The 7,667-nt window shown below is 23.3% G+C and overlaps 1 protein-coding gene across 1 annotated transcript in view; it reads left to right on the top strand.

Moving 5' to 3' along the window:
• The first annotated feature begins 6,973 nt into the window (after positions 1–6,973).
• LOC102681662 (GTPase-activating protein skywalker) overlaps positions 6,974–7,667 on the top strand; it is a 40,235-nt gene continuing 39,541 nt past the window's right edge. The window contains exon 1 of the mRNA XM_031512588.1: positions 6,974–7,495. The gene's annotated coding sequence lies outside the window, so the exon portion shown is untranslated. The remainder of the gene's footprint in view (positions 7,496–7,667) is intronic.

The raw sequence follows: 7,667 nt of genomic DNA, 5'->3' as shown, positions 1-7,667 counted from the left end.
TTTTTTTTTTTTTTTTTTTTTTTTTTTTTTTTAATTTATTTAAGTATATATGTGAACGTCCATCATATAGCTTTATCGTAGGTAGAAAAACTTTTCAAACGTCAACAGGGAAAAATCTGTTGACTTCGCAAGGAAAAACACCAATTACGTTGATTAATGTAGAGCCATTGTAGTATCAGATCAGCGCAAAAGTAATGCGCTTTTCCGAACACATGGCACGACTGAGCGTAACTGTTACATATACTATTGTATATGATTCTAGGAAACACTTTTTGTTGGAAACTTGTTAATAGGTATCCAAGCTTTCAGCTTTAAATCGAATGGTTACCTAGAGATATGTAGGTAAATTAAGTGTGAAGAAACTCACGATCAAAAACAAAAGAATTGAGTTGATTTTATTAACAACATCCAATAGTTTTATTGATAATTATAAATATTGATATATTATAATTTGATATTTTTCACTATCAAATTTTTTCTACGTTTATAGATTTCAATAATGAAAGCAACAGCCTTTCTTTCACAGTACATTCCGATAGAGTGAAAGAATTCGATCAAATTAATTTTATTGAAATTATAAAGATAAAGAAAAAAGCGTATTAATTATCCCTATAATTTTTTTATTTTTGTTTAAATATATTGAAACTTAATAGAGTGCATCAATTTTTTTTTTGAGTTTCTAAGATAATACCGCTATAATGATATATGGCTGTCTGTGTGCCTCATATTATAGAATGAATGAATATCTGCCTATTAACATTTCTTTGTTCTCACATTTAATAACATAAATGTCTTGTATACAATATTCATGGGCAAAGCTATAATAATCAGGCTTAAGAGATTTAAAAAAAGTACTATCATCTGCATGTTAACGCGTTCTATGTATAATCGTACGGATTGTACATTCTTATTCACGTTAAAGAAAAAGGCCTAAGCAGTTGATAGTTAACGTCGGTCTATAAGCATACCGTTAATTAAAATTTATTATTAAATATTGAAAAAAAAAATAAAGCTAAAACAACCATGATTTAATCTCAAGATATAGTTAGAAAGTTGCTATTGTATACAAATTCAATAACATTTGTCAATTTCTGAATATGCACCAAGTATACATAACATAGCTTTCAATATAAATCATAAACAAAAAATAATAAGCGTTAAAAATTGTTTCATAAAAATAGATGCACTCCGTTAATTGCAACTATAAACAATTTAAAAGAAAAAAAAGTGGAAAAAAATCAATCTTAGTTGAAAATTTTTTAATGAAACATACATGTTGCACCAATAATTCGTTATAAGTATAAATATGATGATAAATGTGAATTTTTTTGCACAAAATTCATAATACGTGAGTGTGTGTGTGTGTAAATGTGAAGACAAATATTTTATGTTTAATAGTTGGTACGTATAAAAATAATTTGTCTAATCTATAACTAAAAGAAATTTATTAACGTTGTAAATAGTTTGATTGTATTCATAATTTGTTGTATATGTACGCGAGTGCCCCTTATTATTCACAATTGTATATACGCAGCGTATTATATCTTTACATTAATTTTACGCACGACGTAATTAATCCCATGCAGTTTTTAAGTTAATCAAAATCATTGTGATGCCATGTTACATTCTTTTATAGTAGCGAATATCATGATTTATATTATTTTCATTTAATTAATGAAATTAAATAGACAATCCATTTTATCAGATATCCTTGACTCATATAATTTGAAATAATGAATAAATACGCATAAATTCCTTATTACAAAAAAAAATAATAAATTAAAACATTACTATTTATAATATATAGCAATATTTTCCAAATATAAAATTAATATTATAAATCTTACTTAGAAATCATAGAAATAAAAAATATATATACATATATATACATATATGTATATTTTCGATAACAAAAAATCAAATTGATTTTTATTTTAATTATGTATATTTATGTTAATTATATATAAAATAAGTTATAATTTTTATTGTTATAAGGAATTTACGTATTTTTGATTCATTGCATAATATTAGGATATCAGGTTCAATTTCGTTTCTTTTTCTGTATTTTTCTTTAATAGAATCATTGTCATTTTTCTTTTTTAATTTAGTTTTTTTTATACATCAATATCCTTTCAAATTCCAATCCATATGTACATATACTTCAAAATCGCTTCTACTTTTTGAAATTCTGTTAATAGTTCCTTTTATAAAATGGCTCACTGAAAGTGTATTTATAAATGTAATGTATTTATATTAATTGCCGTTGCATCTATTTTATATTATATTTTTTCTCAATTTACTGTTAACAGAATTCTCTTGTAAATTTCGCGTAAGCATATAAGAATACAATTTAAGATAAATGCTAACAAAATCATGAGTGAGATAAAAACAGTGAATATGCAACGAAAAATATAGACTCGGTCAGTTTATTAGATAAAAAAAATAATAGGCTATTTCGCGGTAGACGAACAAACTGTGAGAAAAATGAATTGATGATTAAATTGATAATAAGATATTTTTGAAATTCTTTATTTTATACTACAAGAATATTAATTAGAAAATAAATAAATAAATTATAATATTTATGATCTAAGCAATTCAAATATTATATTCAATTTTATACTCTGGAATCATTATTAATAATTATAATAATAATTATTAAGCAAATATCTGCCATGTGTAATTACATTAAATTCAATCTTTGTTTTATATTTTATCTATGTTTTATATGTCGAAGAATTAAAATAACAAATATATAATTAAAAATCGATTTTTCTAACTTCTAGGATTAAGTAATTAAGATTTCTAATCCATTTAAAATTCTTGAATTCCCTTTAAAACAAATCATAACTATAATTCTATATATTCTATACTATAAATAGATACTTATAATACAATCATAAATTATCTTATAAATCTACAACAAACTAAAAATTTATGTATCGAATATTTTAAAAAAATATATTTAGTTCTTAAATGATTGTTATTGTCAAATCTATCTTATTATCAATAACATTAATTACTTAGAGTTAAATCTAGAATAATATTTGCGATTGTATTCTTTCGTCTTTAATTAGCCAAGTATAAATTAGCATAGACAAAATGTAATACGGTGTTTTTTCTATCTTTTGCTGAACGTAGGTATTAGCTTTCAGAACAGTCTATAAATGGAAATGGACTCTAAAGCAATCGCTGTTAAACTTATTCTTAAACAAGAACGACTTTTGCGCCGAGAAATAATCGCGACGCCCTTTAATTATCACATATATCGATACTTCCAAGGCGAGGGATATTTGCTATTTTAACGATAGATTGTAAATATGTTATACAACAAATTTGATAACATATGCTTCATTGATTTTTTATTATATATTTTCGAAAAAAAAAAAAAACAAAAATGTTTTAAGATTTGAATTAAAAGAAGTATTTCTGGAACAACCATGTGAAATTTATCTGCTCTTTTAAAATCGATCATGTATTAAGTCGATTGTGTCAAATAACTCTCGCCAAATTTCAATTACCAATGTTTTAAATGTGTTATTCCAATGAAAAAACAATAAGTAATATCTAGTAAATAATCGATAAGCGTCAAATAAGTAATAATTACTATTAATGTGTTACTGATCTCTTATCGACAACAAAAAAATATTATATGTGTAATTTAACATTTAAATAGATACAATGGTAAGTATTAGAAAATACCGGTAACCGATAGTCTGTTGTGATTTTCGATACTTTGGTTAATATAAGTTTAAAGATGTTTGCCAAAGTATTAATTATCGCCATGACAAAAAAAGAACATATCCACAAAATACATTGTATTGCTGTTTAAAAATAACAAAAAAATAATCTGAATACTAAAAGAAGTACCAAAAGGAGAATCTCAAAGAGAAAAACAAATTGATTCAAATATCGATTTTTATTCCATTATTTTTAACGATGATGTAATTTGTTTGTTTGTTCAGCAGCATGAGATATCGGAATTTAAGTGATTTTTTATCAGGGAAGAAACAAAATTTTATGTAGTCAACAATAATGTATGTCGAAATAAATATATTACTGATACTATACGTATGCTTAAATATTTATAAAATTAAATTGTATAATATAATAATATATTTAACAAAATATATAATTTTAGATTAATAATTATTCAATAACTAAAAAAAAAAATAATTCACAATTAACAAAATTTTTTAATACAGATCGACTTATTTTGTAAATAATTTTTAATAATGACTATAATATAACTTTCTAGTGCAATTAATGATTAAAATATTATTAAAATTACATGTTATTTAACAAAGAAAGAAAAAATAAATAGATAATTTTTACTATTTTATTCTACAGATAAATAAACTTTAATGTAAATATATTGAATCAAAAGTTATACATAACGAGCAAAACATTAAATAATTTTCAAATTAATTTTTCTCAATCAAAATAATCAACAATCAAAAATTTTAAATGAACTCAACAACTCAAAAATAGAAAAACCATAATTTCAAAATATTCATATATTTTAAATATAAATATTAAATTAGATTTATCATAATTTATTAAGTATATATTTTATTGCTGCTTTACACAAACAACAAATTGCATAATAATCGTCATTTTGAGCTTGAAAATCTTCTGCGAAGATTGCACATCAAGATATTATATAATTTTTAAAAATAAATGCATTAATGCATTAATTACAAAAGAATTGCGTTAGTTCGATTGAAAAATATCGGCATTATACGATAATCTATTATTAATAGGTCGAATAATTTTAGTAATTGCTACAATTGTACATGAAAATGAATTGCTTCTTATTTTTATGAATAATTTAATAAACTTAATTCGTGACATTGGCTCTATTAGGGATTGATCCCTTGAATAAAATTTTTGACCAAAATTCAATTCAAAAAATAATCATAATAGTAATTCTTCAGAAATTTTTTTAATTTATATGTTCTTTTTAAAATTATGTTAAAAGTTCTATATGATTTATATTATAATTATCACATTTTTAAATGTTTTTATATAATTGCTTTCATACATTCTTCATACTCCCTTTTTTTTTTATCCTAAAATTATTATTATAGAACTGCCATGGAAATATGTAAATTATTTGAATTACATTACATAAAAAACCAAAAAATAATATATAATAATTATAACATAATTACACAAATATCATAATTATTTAAGGAATCAATCCATTTCTACATTGTTCATAAATTACAATAAAATTACAATATATTGTATCTCTTGCAATGCAAAGATAATATTAAGCAAAAAAAAATATGAAATGACATTTATATTATATATGTGTCTCATCTATAGGACTCTATACACGTGTGTAGAACCCTGATACTAAAAAACAAAAATATAACCTACAATTCATACGAAACACAATTCACTGAGCATATCATTTGTAAGCAAGCGATTACTGTGCTATTATATTGAAATTCCTTTTCAATTATATTCACCTGTGAAAAATAAAAAAAATTTCCGACAGCTGTATTTAAGAAATAAATATAACACTATGCTCACACATTTTAATTATGCAATTTATTATATAGTTGATTATATTTTTCTATACATATTTTTCTTACTATGCTGCAATATGCGCCGTTTTAACATATTTATGTAATGAGATCCATGTGCAATTAATATATATATCTACAATTATTTACAGAATTATTAACTAAAAGAATATGTACTTTTCTTTCGTTTTCTCTATTTTTAACTATTATTATGTTGAATATTTTTAATATGCGTACGAAATTTTCGATCAAATGTTATTGCTTCTTTTATAATAAGTATATGAAGAAATGAAATAAAAATGTGTTAGAGCCAAATATTTTAAAAGTCAATAATGATCAAATGATTATAAGATCATTGAATTATTTTAAAATGAAAATATTTCATTTCAAGTTTTTGCTCATTCTATTCAATTAAAAATAAATTAATATAAATAAAAATTTTTAAAAGCATTACAAGTTAAAAAATAAAAATAAAAAAGGTCAAGATGATTATAATTTAATGTATTTATTTTTAATTCAAAATATATTATATAATATAGCATGTGTACATATACAAAAATGTATAGGAAAAATGTTAGAAATCATCACTATAAATTTATTTAATTTAATTATTTAACAAATTATTTATAATTACACATAAATATAATAAACAGTAGTCGTCCACTTTTAAACTGTTGTTAATATAAAAATAGCATATAATATATTATACCACGTTAGCATTTCTTCAAACAATACGTAAAATTATAAACGCATAATCTAAAATAAATTCTTCTAAAAATTGCACAACGAATATTATTTATTTTTATTATTTATTTATATTATTTATTTTTCAATTATCAATAATTCAATACTATACAATTGCCATAGCTAATTTATCAGCTACGAACTATTAAACAGTTGATATTAGACTGATTTCATACATTTTGTTACTAAAACACTATATGTTTATTCAATATCGAACAAAATTTTCAATATATAGTTATTTTTTATGGATTATATATATTTATATTTAAATATATTTAAATATATTTAATATTTGCAATTTAATTTTATTAATTTATTAATAAAGAAAATTATTTAACGTCTAATAAAATAAAATTTTTTTATATATTTGGTTTTAATATAATATAACGCATATAAAAACAAATCTCGATACTATTATATGAATACAAAACTAATCAAATTAGCTCCATTTATGTTATGTTATTTTATTATACGTATTTATGTTATATTACAAACATTTTATTTAAATTTTATTAATAGTTTGAATATATTTATTCTAACAATTTTATTTAAAAAATTTGGTAATATGGAAATTAATTTTATTTTATCGTTACATGAAAATGTTATTAAAAATATAAGTATAAATGCCTTTCTATATATTATATATTTCTGGGCAACGCTCGCCATAGGAGGGCACCACTTGAGATGTTAGAGAACTAAAAATCGTGATCCCGCAGTTGGTCTTGAAAGAATGCAATACACGGACGTATCGTGACCGTACATACGAGGTCGAATTGTTCTGTAGCGATTCCGCTTGTACCGATACTTGTAATGCTAACAGTTTCGAATTTTCATTTATAGTAACGGATACGCGTATCATTGAAAAACAACAAAATCTATACGGAAATATACGTGACAGTAATGACAGTGCCAATTACACAATCGTGGCTTCGCTACGTTTAGAAAATCGCTAAAGCATTAAAATCGACAAGAAAAGTGCGTGTACGTGAGTGAATAGAGTGTCTCAACCCTGATCTCCGCGCCCTTCTGAATCGTTGACAGTAGTTACCGTGATTTTCTTTGAACGATATTATCGATGACGTGCTGTGGATCGATTTACGAGGATAAAAAGGTGTTGCATGCTGCGTGCTAGGGCAAAAAACAAGGGTTTTTATTGTCACATTTTAACCATCGAGGTGGGCTGCACCGACAAGACTGTGGACGTTCCTAGATTGGCGGTAAATACACATTTATCAACTGTGTATCTTCTTCGTTCTTTCTCGCTCTCGTGAACTTGCTTTTTCTTCTTCTTTTTACTGCTTATGTCCTATCATCATTCATCTATCATATGTACCATTTCGAATGCAATTGATAATTTTTCTACCATTTTTAATTTTTTCTAATTTTTTT

The sequence above is a fragment of the Apis dorsata genome, unplaced genomic scaffold, assembly GCF_000469605.1.
Source record: "Apis dorsata unplaced genomic scaffold, Apis dorsata 1.3 scaffold_37, whole genome shotgun sequence".
In the NCBI taxonomy this organism is placed as follows: Eukaryota; Metazoa; Arthropoda; class Insecta; order Hymenoptera; family Apidae; genus Apis; species Apis dorsata.
This window is presented reverse-complemented; position numbering and strand designations above follow the sequence as displayed.